This window comes from Pieris napi, chromosome 18 (genome assembly GCF_905475465.1).
Source record: "Pieris napi chromosome 18, ilPieNapi1.2, whole genome shotgun sequence".
NCBI lineage: Eukaryota > Metazoa > Arthropoda > Insecta > Lepidoptera > Pieridae > Pieris > Pieris napi.
This window is the reverse complement of record NC_062251.1, coordinates 5,832,274-5,849,038: the sequence shown is the minus strand read 5'-3', so window position 1 is coordinate 5,849,038 and position 16,765 is coordinate 5,832,274.

Below are 16,765 nucleotides of genomic sequence, written 5' to 3'. Positions count from 1 at the left end.
AAAAAACTGATTGTAGTTACATAGTACTAGTACCTAACTTATATCAGAGCACTTTTATACAATTTTGAAATAGAAATAATATTCTTTTATTGTTTAAAATGATTAACTATTCACTCATTGTTCATTCATCTGATTAACAAGATCTGAACGCATCACTATTACTTTAAATATGGCAACATTATTTTACAAAGTGAAATTAGCTACTGTCAATTGGCTTCGTCTAATTAAAAATACGACTATAGTCGATTTTACTGGGAGAAATCACGTATTTTTTCGACCTAGATTCGAATATAGCGCGCAGTGTTTAGCGCTTTGTAAACTTACAGTTGGTGAGAAATAGAAGCGGTAGCAGGAAACGAATGGAGAAAAAAAGCCATAGAGTCAGTTGGAGAAAGCTGAAGGAGGTTTTACCCGGGAAGGGGTTCCGATCGACGGTACTGAAGGTAGCTTGGATAACAAGCAAAAGGAAAAAAAAATATAAAAATGTAAAATAATCTAAGCTGTGTATTATAATTTGTTTTTGTCATGATTGGAAATAAAACGGGCTTTATTATTATTATGCTTGAAACTATTTAAATTCAAGTAGGATATTAGAATATGTTGAAATTTAGTAATTTCATTTCTATATATAATTTTGTGATGAATAATTATACTATAATAGATTAATATATATGTATATAATTATAATAGAGAGAGACTAGCTGACCCGGCAAACGTCGTTTTGCCATGTATATTATTTCTAGGTAACATAAAATAAATAACTATCTACAATAATACAAAATAGGGGTTGATCGTAGAGGAGTGAAAATTAGGGGTGGTATGTATTTTTGTATGTAGTATCATAAAAAAAGAAAACCAAAAAAAAAGTTCTAAAAAATAAAAAAATAAAATTTGGGATGGATCCCATATCTATTAGGGGTTTGAAATATAGATAGTACCTGATTCCCAGACTTACTTAATATGAATATAAAATTTCATAAGAATCGGTCGAACCGTTTCGGAGAAGTATGGGAACGAACATTGTGACACGAGAATTTTTTATATTAGATTTAGATACTATTTATTTATCAATAATAATACTTAGATATAATTGCTTTGCATGCAGTATTCTATTGTGTTCACTATAATTGTCCAATTGTGTATTTTAATTATTTAATTTGTATATAATATGTATCTTTCAATGTAATAGTAGTGATGAAATCCATTCCGGTTATATATTAGTAATGAATGTGAATAAAATTGTGATGAATGGAAATCTTACCATCAGGTATGTTGGCCAACATTTTCTGTCTTGACTTGACTGGCATCTTCCTTTTTGAAGATCAATATTCTTTCTTCTTATCTTCTTTCTTCACCTTGAGTTGAAGAAGTAAACCACTATGTGGTTTGGTACGTTTAGTCGTTTGAGACAAAGAAATATTTGGCGGGCTCCGAAGAGCCCTGGGACTGGACAGGACTGAAGGATGGGAAAAAGGTAAGGACTGGGATGCTGCGAGCGACTCCAGACGTGGTAACGACGCCACCACGTCACTATCTTCACTTAAAAGTATACATTACAAACTAATATTATAAAAAACTTGTAAAATTCCAAATATACTTTTTTTTGTACATCACAGAAGCTCTACGACAGGCCACAGACGCCCGCAGCTTGAGATCAATATACTCTCTGTACAAACATATATAATCTTCCAATTTGATAACATTTGCTTTTCTTCACCGTATCGTTTAATTTTTATACTACAACTAGAATTAAGGACATGCAGTCATCGCTTAATTATTTTTTAAAGCTCTCTTCCAGCGGGTTACAATGCACTTTGCAGTTCTTCAATTAAATCGTGGACCAACCGCTGCAGCGAGACTGTATGTTACAAATAAAAATACATTGGTCTCGATAAATAAAACGATACGACTAGTGGGTTGACCCCTAGGCCCGGCCGTTCGAGCCTCAAACCTTCAATCAAAAAATATAATATAACGCCTCATTTATAAAAGAAATGCAACGTTTCGATCCTTGCAACAGCAAGACTAGCCGGGCGCGCCGCCGAGCGGTACGTCTCGCCCGAAAATTTAAAACTTAAGTAGACTTCAGTCAAGATAAAACTCAATCCTATAACAAATAGGGCAAGGCGTCAGCGCAGCAGCAAACAAACATCACAGTAGCGCCGCGGACCGTTTGGAGTTGCAAGGCGAAGGTGTCGAGGGGCGAAGCGCCGGGCTACGCTGCGCCATCGCCCCGCTACAGTGCTTACCCGCGCCCGCTATATTTTTTTTTACATTTTTCTCATTTTAAAGGGTTTGGGGGCACCATACCGACGCGACCGCGCTACGCTTACTCTTAACTACTAAAATTTTCACAAAAATAATACCTAACGCCGGAATTTTGACGCCGCCAAGTCGCTTAGGTGCGCGCGGCTTCGAACGGCGATTATCGCGTCATCAAATAAAAAACTTAGCACAAGAGAATCGGCGGTGTAGTCTACCACCGCAGTTCAGCGACAGACTACACCCCCGGGCACTTAACTAGTTACTAGAGTCTCTGGGGATTACGCCGATGCACAGGTGACGTTGAGGATGAGTTTGAGCGGCAGAGCGTGATCGGGTTCCAGTCGGCAGCGGCCATCGCGGAACCAGTGGTTGGGCGGAATCGGCAGAGCGGTAGGATGGGGCGATGCTTCCCACTTGGCCGCGGCGTAGCGTTCATCGCGCCGCTCTCGCTCACGTCGAGCCAAGGCCATGGGCAGCGCGCTGCGAACCACGCGCCTGCGACTCCGTTGCTGTTGTGCCTGGCAGTTCATCGCGCACACTTCACTTAACACTTCAATACGGAGTTCACTTATCACTTTAGCGGTAGTTGGGCGTCCGCGGAGCAGAGCGCTATTGCACGACTTACACAAAAACAAGATGGTTGCCGTTTCTCCGTCGACCAGGCAATTCCGCCTCTCTCGGCCTCGAACCACTGTCGATCTACGCGGATGACACGTCGAAACTCACACTGCTTCACTTTCACGACTTTAACGTCGACTCTCGCACTGCTAGCTCCGGTGATAATCGATTAATAAAACAAAATATGGACGCCACCTTTCCATTATTCGCACCTACACCTTTCGATTTCGACTACGTCACGTTGGTGGCGCTCTGAGCTTATATAGGACAGTGGCGGCGGGGCAATACGCATGCGCGGAGAGGGGAATTAAGGCGTTTTAATCACCAAACGATTGTTCGAAATTAAATAATTTATAACTATTTAAGCCAAAATTAGTGAATACAAATTTGATAATCATTAGTAGTTAGTTAATTGCTTGTCTTTCTTCTTTATAGCTTAAGACGACGTGTTAGTAATGACAAAGACACGTATTAAGTAAATCACCGATATCCTAATATGTACGTATTATGGTAGTTTACTAAATTAATTTAAATACTAAATATATTATAAAATTTTAAGGACTTTGGTAGACACAAAGCTGGATTGTTTTATTCGTGATTAAAATTATAGGAGTTTGTTGTTTATATTTTAACAACAAAAATCCAAATACATACTTATTAAAATAAACACTTCGTATCTATATTTTATAAGGCCATTCAACATTTGTAAATATAGGATTATTATATCTGTGTTTTATTTGAAGGCTTTTAAATCTCATTTATATTAATATGTATAAATTTATTTTTTTATAACAAATAACTTATTGTTACAGGTCACCCTAATGCAACAAGTATTTAAAACTATAACAAAAAATACAATATTTAATTCTACTAATAAAATTATTTAACTTTTATAACTTTTAAAACATTTTGTAAAATCGGATTACGGATTATCTGATTATACAATGGTAATTTTCATTTAATTTTAGCTAAGAACTGATCTTTTCTATGTTGACTCAAACTCAGGCTCAGGCTCATGTTGTTATGGGATTATAATGTTTTTATTGTAGAATTAGTAACGTAAGTAAAGAGTAAGCTTGAAAAATCTATGATTTTGAAGTGATAACGTCTAATTAATGGATGAACGCAGGCTATACGCTTGAAAAAGCATGACTCATTGTCCCGTTCCACTTATAGTCCGCTTGCGCCGCATCTATCTCTCTTCCAGTCGATTGGCCTATGCGTCCGAGGAGAAGAATGAGTCCAAATAAAAGTAAAATTCATCAATTAAATTCAATAAAAATTATTCAGTTTTATTCATAAAAGTATTAAATCATATCATCAATGTTTTGTTATGACGTTGTCACGTTGAACTATCGTCCGTAAACCTACTTTACAGACAACCATATTTTTAATAATTACTTTTAATCATATTATCCCAGTTCTCTTTTATGGTCAAATAAATGTCTGTGAATTATTATAACGTTTTAAGCGTTCATGTATATCACGCTTTATTTTTGTGCTACGGGCCTATCGCTAGGCTGCTTGAGTTGCGTGAAAAAAACAACGAAAACAAGGAGGTGGAGTTAAAATGCGGCAAAATAAAGAACGCGTCATAACAAAGCTATTTCCTACTTCACGACACATATTGAAACAACCAGGATTATCTTTATATGGCTGCTTGTTATTTTTAGTATGATATAAATACGATAAAACTTGTTTGTTATTGTAAAAACAAACGGATTTATCGTTATCATTTGTAATTTTAATATACTTGACGTAATTTAGTTTTATTTTAATAGGCTTTGGTATTATTCTTATAAGAAATTGCGTAGTGATAGTGCAAAAACAAATTGCGTAGTACGATATTACGCAACCAATTTTAGGAGTACCATTTCGTAATGCATTATGCACGGAGGAAAACAATGTATGTAAATCGGTCGGATAGCCCAGATGTAAAACAACAAAGGATTCTTCGTCACGTAGGCACGGCAGCTAAGAATGAAATTATTCTTGTAAATAACAAATATGCTTTTGTTTTTAGCAGCTGTTACATGACGTATGACGTAAATAAACACAGTCGATATATACATATAGGTAAAAGAGGTGAATGACCTAATTCTATTTTAATTTAATTGTAGAAAGTGAATACAGATTAACTTAGATACGTATTCTTAATTATGTAGCGGCAACTAGTTACTTCCTATAGGCATAAAACGGTAGGTATAGCATAAAATATGGAAAAAATGGTAGATATTTAGAAGGGAGATATACAGATATGTATATATTTTTTAACATTGCTCGAAATATATTAATTTTAGTTGTCTTGTCATTCACTATTTTTAATTAACTTGAATAAGAATATTTTAACCTAAAATACGTGAAGCCGCGGTCACAAATTTTCACCTTTTATTTTGAACAGCTGCGCTAACAGATGTTTGACGTAAATTAAATATTTAAATTTAAAAAGTCAAAACTAAAATCAGGCATAGATCATTTTTTTGTTATTATTTTTTTATTCTTGTAATTTGTCATCATAGGACCAATATTTTTGAAAGTATTTTTCCCTCGGATATATGTTCGCCCCTTATAGTATATATCATGTGAAAATGCATCATCTATATTGCAGCGACAAAGAAACAGGAACTATGGCATTCTCAAGGTGATTAGAACAATGATTCCGGTTTGTGGGATTCGCGACTAACATATATAAATATATAATTTGCATAAATATGTAGCGAGAGCTTTCCAGATATATTATACTAATATCTTATAGTTAGCCAACAGATTACACCTGTCCATAAAGAAAAATCAAAGAAGCAACAAATACGCCAACGCTTATCAACATTTTTTTAAAACGACGTATCGAGATAAGATACTTACGCTTTATGTATGGAAATAATAAAATATTTTTATTTAATTTATCCTAGCTTGAATTTGTGCTTCTGTACTATTACCTATATTATATTATTATCTATGTTGGCACCTAACTTGTCAAGATTTTGACGTGTTTGGGGAAAGTTCGCGCCATAATATTATGTCACGCATGTCCTAACATGCGCCAAGACCTAAAAAACTACTTCTGCGCATCTAATGATTAGTCAATTAACAATTTACGTACCGGGACATATTCGCATATTTTCATAATCACACGTAAGATATCCAAAATATAGATTTGAATCTTTTAGAAATTATTATTATGTATAAGGTATAATGACTTTTTTAAACAATCTTGTGATAATCATACAATAGTGGTACTATAATACGTACTATAAAAGGTCTTAGTAGACGACAATTTGAAAGTACCCAAGACTGGTTTTACTACGGAAGTACTATAGGAAGAATAAATAGTGTACATTTAAATATTACTACTATTTCTTAATAATAATATACATATATATTGACGAACACAATATATATTTCTATTTTTTTAATCTATGAAGATGGCTTGAAGCATGACTGCCAGATGACCGATGGCCGAGGCCCTATTGGGAAACAGAGAAAGACGGCTCACGAGATTAGCGGATGACATCAAAACGGCTGGCTCGAGCTGGATGGAGCTTATCCATGATACTCCTTGGAGGCCTTTACCTGCTGTTGTGTGTCTTGCAAACGGTCACGTTGTTCTTGCAATCCAATTAGACAAGTGGCCGTTCAACCACGGGGGGGGTTTCCTTTGATTTTTGTATTTGGTGAGTAGGTACTACAAAAGGGTTTGTTTTGAAACTTAAAATAATAACATTAAACAGTTTTCTATAAAAATCACATGTTTTATCAAATCCGTCACTTTACCGACTGATTAATTTGAAATTTAAAACAAATGGATTTTTATTAATGTAGCCGTAATATTTAGTCAATGTAGTATCCAAATATGATAATAAGTGGATTTTGGAATTTTTTCAAATCCAATATTGTTCTACGATCATGACGAAATGTTTAATTTGAGATTTTAAAGTCTAATTAACATAATTTAAAGTAACAATTTGTAAAGGTTCAATTTTTAGGTAGTGTTTACTAATACACTAATAAATAATCTGAAACGGATTTTTAAATATCAAATAACGCGAATTCAAGATAAATTAAAAAAACATAAAGGTCAATGACACTTGCCTTTACCCGTATAAATGTACGGCTAGAAATGAAATAGTTTTATTAACAGAATGACACAAAAGGGGTGACCCCAATAGCATTATTATTAATAATACATGTACGTCCCCTAAAAAAGGGGACGCTCTGAAACCGGGACCTATTTTGAAAATTATTATTTTGTTTTAAAGTATTTTACCCGTGGGATTGTCAGAAATCCTGGAGAAATTGAGTGTCAGCCGTGGAGAGCTTCAAATTCAGTGGCGTAACAATATGGTGGCAGGGCTGGCAAAATGCTACGGGCCCCCGACCCAAGAGGGCCCCTGCCCAAGAGATATGTTCTATGGATGAATGTGAAGTCTCCAATACGCATTGGGCTAGCGTGGGGACTACAGACCATTCCCTCTCGCCTAATAGAGGAGGCCTATGGCAATTAGTGAGACATATACAACGAGTAATTGAGTATTCTGAAAATCTCAAAGTTTCTTCAAATGAAACTGTCAGTAAATAGGGCCCTATCAAAAGAATTTGCCACGGGCCCCAGATGGTATAGTTACGCCACTGGTCTAGCAAAATATTATTTTTGCTTTTAAAAGTCTATTTACCGAACCTCCGCTTGGGCCGTCGCGGTGGTCAATCGCCTGTCGGGGCTTTTGTCGGGAAGGGGTAGTAATTGATGCTTTTACGCACCAACGGGTTGGGATGGTGTTTAGCCTTGTCGAAGTGTCGTGTGGGCGCCAACTTCATCCATTGGGCTATGGTAGGGAGTTCCAGATCGTGGTGGACATCGACGTTTCTCAAACTCAAACTCAAACTCAAAATATCTTTATTCAAGTGGGTAACCAAGTACACTTTTGAATCGTCAAGTTAAATTAATCGTAAATTTACATTTACTACCAGTTCGCAAGTCAAGGGCGTAGAGCGGGTAAGAAGAACTGGCAAGAAACTTTCCGCCACTCTTTTTAATCGCCAGGTATTGTCATACAAATTGTTTGAACTGGAGCAATTCAATCCCAAGGATTAGGATCATTTAAGTAGTCCTCAAATTTATAAAAAGCTTTGTTGATTAGTTTCCGTTTAACGGGGGCTTTGAATTTATTTAGTGATAATACTCTAATTTCGCTTGGGAGTTTGTTGTAAAAACGAATACAATTTCCATATAAGGAGTGGTTTATCTTTTGGAGCCTGGTTGGTCGTACACTCAAATTAGTTCTATTTCGCGTATTATACTGGTGAAAGTCACCATTTGTTTTAAAATCGTTTATAATTTTTTGGACATACAACAAGGCTTCAAGAATATATTGACCAGATAGTGTCATAATATTTAATTCCTTAAACTTATTCCGTACCGACTCCCTCGGAGAAACACAACAAATATCCCGAACAGCCCGCTTCTGCAGCACAAATATGGATTGAACCTCTGCAGCAGCACCCCACAGTAGAATACCGTACGACATAACGCTGTGAAAGTAGCTATGATAAACAATTTTTGCTCACGTAGAAGTGTGACTGAAGCACCTGTAGCCGGTGGATATGGCAGGTGGCACAATGCACAAAGACTACGCTAGCGTATGTCATGCACGGTCGGATGCGAAAACATTCTTAGTATCGTAAGCGTGGCTTTTATAGTGGGGATATGCCCCCGGCCCACCCTAGGATGGGAGGATCGTATTCAAAGTTCTTAGATACCTTAAAATAGCTAAAACAAAAACCCTTAAGTAATAAAACTATCTTGATAGCGAACCTTTGTTTAAGAAACTCAAAATTATATCTCTTCCCTTACGATTTGGCATTCTGATAAGGAGGGAGCTTGTAGTTTATTGTTTATGACCGATACTGACACGACTGATGTGAGCGCGACCGCCGCGAAAACCGCTGTGAGAGATCGAAAAGTGAGGTACAGAATCGCAAGGCTGTATGTAATATATTTTAGAAATGTCCTTAATCGTTCACAACAACAGTAATATTTTTAAGTCAATGGGAATAAACATCTGTCGAAGTAGACATGGGGAGAAATTGGCTGTGGCAAAAATTAATTTGGAACAGCCCTGCGATTCTGTAACTAACTTTTCGAACTCACACAGCGGTTTTCGCATCGGCGGTCGCTCTCAAATCAGTCGTGAAGCAGTCATTTTATGATTTGGCATTCTGATAAACAATAAACTACAAGCTCCTACCTTTTCAGAATGCCAAATCATAAAATGACTGCTTCACGACTGATTTGAGAGCGACCGCCGATGCGAAAACCGCTGTGTGAGTTCGAAAAGTTAGTTACAGAATCGCAGGGCTGTATGGGAAAACACCTTTTGTATGGCAATCAAGGTTTTCAATAATGTACCAAAAGAATTACAAGATCTTTCGACTAGAGTTTTTAAAAATGGACTTAATGTATTACTTTAAAAAAATTATTCAACAAATGGTTTTTGAAATATTAAAATTAATATTAATTTGATAACGTATGATATGTATATTATAAGAATTGACTAATTGTCATGACATGTAAAATTAATTTTAAGACAAATTTGCACGCCATTATGTGTGGCAGAATATGCGAACTTATGATCGAACCACCATAACATTTTTGTACCATATTCTTGCAATAAATTATTATTGTTATCAATATTATTGTATACTTTTAACAAAACACCACATTCCGAGGGAATCATTTTATTATTTGGAACAGATGTTCGAAGGTTTCTAGATTTCTTTGGGATGCCATTATCATAACCTGATACCTTGATTCTCTCCAACGAAATAGTACCTATCATCAAAACCGGTAAACGACAAATTAATCTACTAACACATAAACATATTATATACCTTCGAATTGATAATCCTCTTTTGTAGTCAGTTGAAATGCATGATTATTAAATATAGCTTTGAGTGGGGGTAACTGTGTTTCATACAAATATTTGACGCAGATGTTTTTCATACATTGCCACTGGTGACTGGGCCACCGCGTCGATTTACACATTTTTTACAAATGCGCGCCAAAAAAAAGTTCATCATCCGTGATCATCCCACGCATTGTCTGTCCTTGTCTAACGGGACTTGCGTGAAAGAGAGCTACATCAGCTGACGTTTTACGCAACAGGTTTCCGTGACAGCTGACAATTCCGAATTCCTGTGGTTTTTCCTTAGCTAGAAACGGTGAGAATTTTTAAAGTTATGTTTCATACAAAACTTAATTTAGCGTTTTGAGTAAAAGTTTAAAAAGTCCTTTTCATTTACGAAAAGCCACCAATATATTTTAATGTATTTTCTCTCTGGTCAAGTATGTCAGATACAGATCACTTGTCTATGAAATAAAAAAGATTAAGGAAACTTATGCAATCTGGTGCCAAAAGTTGGGTTGTATCTGTTGTATTTCATTACCGAAAGTACATAACGTATAAAATCATTACAATGGCAACGTTTAGTCCCGGTCAAATGCGCCCCGTCGCTGTTGTTGTCGTGATGGTACTACCCGAGGTAGTTTTAGCCGGTCTCATCCGGTTTTCTGAGTTGCAGAGTACCTGGAGCGAGCACCACCATACCACGACATACCACCTCAAATATAAACGCATTTTTACCATGGTTAAAAGTTAAAACTATAATATGCCCTTATACCGGTTTAGATTCGAGACTTACCATAAACTTGTGAGCGATGATTGACATTTTGTTTGCGCTTCTAATTATTTACTAAAATATATATTATAATATGTAACTTTACTAAAGTTACGTAACTCGGGGTACGAAAAATTTCAATCGAAATCGTAAAGTAACAAGCGTGTCTTTACTAAAAAAATGTAAATAATAATGTATGTATATAAAATCGTTGTATGTTAATAATAACGTTTTATTTATCTATTTATAAAAACGAAATAGTGGAATCTAAAAAACAGAAATATATACCCATTGGTAACCTCCTTGTTGTTCTTTAACATTTAAAAATAGAATGTCTCGAACACATTTCCTATAATTTATGACAAATTGCAAAGGAAATCGATAATGTTATCTATGATAAATGTAGATAGTCATATTTACTTCTGAATTGACGTCATCTGTTTGTCAGTTCACAGTAATAAGCGTGAATGACTGATAAATAAATACGATTAAAATTCTGTCGAAAAAGAAATTGCAAATCGCGACAGTCATATTGTCTATGCTTAACTTTCACTTAGTGTATGGTCCATTTTCATTGTAATTCCAACAAACGCTTAGAAAAAAAAGTGCGTGCGTACAAAGTACACATGTCAGAAGTGAAACTTCTTTGTAAATTAATTATTACTTAGGTAAATAGATGATCATGTACCAGTATATGATCACTCCATGTATTTGTATACTGATCTAATATTTCATAAATTCTCTTTACGAAATTTTAATTTTAAAAATTGAATTTCTTCATGCTACGTTCGCCCTTTCTCACTCTCTTTCAATCGGTCTCAATCGCTCTCAACCTTTTCTTCGACAAAAACGCTGCACATCTTCGTGACGCTTATATAATTTTACCCTCATGCGCCTAAAGAAGTTTCAGGGCTGGCTAAATGCCACGGGCCCCTGACCAAGAGATATTATGTTCTATGGATTAATGTGAAGTCTCCAATACGTATTGGGCTAGGCTACGCCTAAGAGAGGAGGCCTGGCCATTAGTGAGACATATACAACATGTAATTGCGTACGTTGAAAATCTCAAAGTTTATTAAAATTAAACTGTGTACAACGTGACGATTTTTACTGATAGGGCCCCATCAAATGGATTTGCCACGGGCCCCAGGTGGTATAGTTACGCCACTGGAACTAGCTGCCAGTAAAACCAATTAAACCTTCAGGAAAACGGCGTAGCGTCACACCCGCTTACCCTTGTGTCAGATGACCATGTCCGTTGCTTCTGTCTTCTTTCTGTCCCATAATAATAATAATTGTAGTACTGTGTCCCATGATCTGCTCTTGGAAATGACTCCGGTGGCTCATGCATGGTTTTGGAGGATCGATACTTAAGAAAAAAAAAACTTTAGAGGTGTCAAGGGACACCCGGATGGAACGAAATTCCTTTCGATTAATTTATATGTTAATTTGTATCATAACAGTATGATAGATTTTCTCGACACCAATCTTACGACGAAAAAAAAAAGACAACATCACGAGGTGTTCCCAGGCGGTCACCCATCCAAGTACTGACCTCGCCGGACGTTGCTTAACTTCGGTGATCGGACGAGAACCGGTGTATTACAATAGCAAATAGCAAAAAAGTGTCGTGACAACTTTTCGTAAGAATTTTTTCCGTCTAGCCCCCTTTCACAACGCGCGATAAGGAACTTCGTTCCAAAACGTGTGTGTACTTATGTACACGCGTTAGAAGTAATACTTCTTTGGCGTAACGAGATAAAAATTGTATTCTACGTTTGCAGAAAAAACGACACTAACAATAGAAAAAACTATAATGTTGACTATAGCTAACATAGGTGTCGGATTTTTGTGACGGCGTGCGCGCGCGTCGTAAAAATTTACTCTCATCATTCCCTAACGCCCCAAAAGAAGTATATCTTTGCGTCATTATTTCGTTACACGTTAGAGCAGTGTTTCCCAAGGTAAGTAGTAGATTTGAGAAAAATCCTAAAAGTTGGTAGAGTTGGTAACACTGGAGCGAGGCGTGGCGAGAAAAACGACCTGCCCTACGATTCTGTAACTCACTTTTCGAACTCATAGAGCGGTTTTCGCATCGGCGGTCGCTCTCAAATCAGTCGTGAAGCAGTCATTTTATGATTTGGTATTCTAATAAACAATAAACTACGGCTGCGCTCTTATGGCAGTAGTGGTCATGGTGTCCAAGGCTTATTTCAAAGCCACGGGGACAGTACATATGGGGACTCCTAAGCGGAGGCCGATGGCAATGCGAAGTGATTCAGAGTCCAAAAGGGTGCCAGTGTTTGGCGAAGTATTTTAATTGAAATAAATTTAAATAGACATAGACATAACATTTATTACAAACGAAAACACACACACAAAATAACAATACTTAAAGAAAAAAAAAATAAGACATCAAAAACAATAAAAATTTAAAGTTAAAATTAAAAACTCCCTTTTGCCATTCAGTTCGCTTCCCGTGTGCAATGTGTGCGTACTGTGGTTGTTTGACGACTCATTGGTCTAGTGGTTAGTACCCCTGACTGCGAATCCCCCATGGATCCCGGGTTCGATCCCCGGCTGAGGCGAACATCGATGTGATGAGCATTTGGTGTTGTTCTTAGGTCTTGGGTGTTTAAATATGTATTTATATGTATATCTATCTATAATATGTATGTATATCCGTTGCCTAGTACCCATAACACAAGGTTCACCAGCTTAGCATGGGACTAGGTCAATTGGTGTGAATTGTCTTTTAATAAAAAAAAAAATATAAAAAAAAATTGGCCCCGGCTCAGCATTATGCTGAGGAGCAAAAAGTTCCACAGCGCTGGTCATTCTGCCAGAGACCACAGCAGCTAGTTTGCGCCTCTAATAAAATAAAATAAATAATAATAATACCAAGAAGAAAGTAAATAATGCAATAAAGGCTTTATCGTGTTAAATGAAGCGTAACTAAAGACCGTGTTGCCAAGGTTACGGTGTAAAAATGGCGTTCATGGTTGCAAACGTTTGCATCTTTAAGCTTTCATGACCATATAATTTAAACTAGGACCACGAATTTATTTTTATATATGTATTACTAGCTGGCCTGGCGAACATTGTACCGCCTAACAGTCGATTCTTTATTTTTTTTAAATACTTATTCTGCTATTCGGGACACCGGTCTAGCTAAGATAAAAAAAAGAAAGTTGATAAGACAAATTCATTATGTAAAAAAATAAAAATTTACCTTCCCGGAACCCCTCCACTAACACTTGAACTTTATGATGTGGTATTAAAGTTCAAATTTATTTTTAAGTATTATTACGAATATTATGTATGGGAATATAGAAAAGTGTTGTTTTTAGACTTTACACTCATTTTTTTTAATTTTTCTCTTCGTAAGAACCATCCCCGTACTTCAAGGAGTATTATAAAAAAAGAATCAGACAAATCGGTCAAGCCGTTTTCATGTTATGTCGTGACAACGGAAAACGGGTTTCATTTTTATATATAGATAGATAACATCAGAGCAGTGTTGGCCTGGTGGCTTCAGCGTGCGACTTTCATACCTGAGGTCGTAGGTTCGAGCCCTGGCTGTGCACAATGGACTTTCTTTCTATGTGCGCATTTAACATTAACGGTGAAGGAAAACATCGTGAGGAAACCGACATGTCTTCCGTCCGTTGTCGACCCAAAGAGTCGACGGCGTGTGTCAATTGTTCAGTTTATTTGGAAAATAATTTGGGGCTTCACTCCTTTGTTTCCCCGAGGCCTCCAGACCTCTAAATCTGGCCCTGAGTTGTTGATGTACTGACTGTAATTGTTGATTATAAATGGCAAAACGTTTCTTTTGAAGTGAAACTTCTTTATCGGGGTTGGAAAAAAAAAATAGTGTTACGCGCCATGTTGCTTTTTGAATTCAGACTTCTTTATCGGCGTTGGAATGAAACTTCTTTATCGACGTATGGGAGAAATTTTGTAGCAAATCGTCACGTTTTTCAATGATAGTAATAATTCTATTACAATTAATGAAATTCTATAATAATCTTCGTAATAATAAGGTAAAATGAAATATTTGCATTCATGTCTATGATAAGTAAGCCTTTTGTTAAACTTTATCTAATTTAACGAATTTCTGTAAAGTTGCATATAGTAGATCATTTTTCGAAAATAAAATCATAAAGAAGTTTCACTTCTTACGTGTGTACACTTAGTACACGCACAATTTTTTTTAAATATCATCAGGGTCACATCGAAATAAAAAGAGAATAAACTAAAAAACACTTTATTTAACATTTCTGAACACTAAACAAGAATACTACAACTATAGCGATTTTAATTAAAGAAAACAGTGGCCCTACAACCTTTTAGTTCTGGGTCCTATACATATATCTGTTTCATGAGGCAAGTTGGTGATCAACCTTCGCCTGATTGGGTCTAATGGCCGATTTACATTATCCTAGTTTTTAGGAGAGTGCTTTAGGATAGTGCTTTAGTTGAAACATGTAAACGCTACTTGCTCTAGTACGGTTCTACTTGACTTTCAAGTTGAATCAAAATAGAATCGCTTTTTAATTTTGTTTCAAGTGATACCCCTCCCGCGCCCGCGCACTTCCCGAGTTCTTTCCTCGTTGTGTGTAAACACGTAATTGTTTTTTGATTTTTAAAGATGGCTAAATGGTCGGAAGTTACAACTATCAAATTTGTGTCTGAATATGTTGTTCACGAATGTTTGTGGAACGTTAAAAACAATTTAAACAAAAACAAACAGGCTAGGCATTCGGCATACACTGCCTTAAAAGAAGCTATTTTATTTATTATTTATATTTAGTTTATTTATTTCGAATAAAATCTCGTCTTCTATTTGTTCCATAACTACAGTTAGTATTTTGCGTAGAATAGAGCGTATTTGCCGACGTCGTTGCGCGTTCATTGTGGCGCTGTAATGATACTCTACTGGAAGAAATGTAAACGTTCACTCGCAACGCACTAAAGCACTAAAGAACTTGCCTTTCAACTTGTACTAAAATACTCTCCTAAACACTAAGATAATGTAAATCGGCCTTAATGCCGGTGTTACTAGGGATGTGAAAAAAATAATCGATTATTAAAAAAATCGATTTTTATATTTAAAATAATCAATTATTTTTATAATAATTGAAGATCAATCATAGTCGATTTTTCATCTGGCACCTCCTGACATTATGTCTGGTCTTTTATAAACCGGACCTCGACCTATTAGGGATATTCGATATACATCGATGTTTACAATGCTATACATTGAATCCGATCCTTTGAAGATGTATTGATATACTCGATGTTTTTTTGTAAAACATCGAAAGGATGATAAAACCAGTTAATTTTACAAAAACTCAAGTTTGAATTGAACACTATAATTTTAAAGTAAAATAAATTTATTCAGCAGCACAAGGTTACCGTATGTAATAAAAAAGACAACAAAAATACTGCAATGTGCTACTGAAAAGGCATACACTCAGCATCTATAAAATTTCACCTAAAATCTATCAAAACGAGATTAAGTTAATTTCGATTTTGATTATTCTTAAACGTTAATTTGTGTTTATAATTACTATTGTTTATTTTTAATTAATAAAACTACGGAAAAATAAAATATTTAAGGTGTTTATTAAGAAATGAATTCAAAAATTAGGAAAAAATCTATATAAAGGATAGATTTTTCATGCTAAATAAACAATCGATTAATAAATAATCGGTTTTTTATGCAGAATGTCACATCCCTAGGTGTTACGATGATCTCGCTACAACCTTTTAAGTCTAGGCCTCTAGGAATCAGTATTGGGCAATAATAATTTTGAATCATGAATCTCTAATAATAATACAATTTACTCCAGTAAAAACAAAGAAATACAGTTTTAACAAGATTTCTTTAGGTCAGCGCCATCTCGTGTAAATAACTCAAGTTTCATTTGCAGTACTATTAAATGAAGTAGAGGGATAAATAAGTAGTGAAAAGAATCCGCATTAAACAGTTATAATTTAAAATGCTGAATATCTAAGAGCGATATACTATTAATACAATTAGCTCAAGTAAAAACAAAGAAATACAGTTTTAACAAGATTTCTTTAGGTCAGCGCCATCTCGTTTAAATAGAAATAACTCAAGTTTCATTAAATGAAGTAGAGGGATAAATAACTAGTGAAAAGAATCCGCATTAAACAGTCATAATTTTAAATGCTGAATATC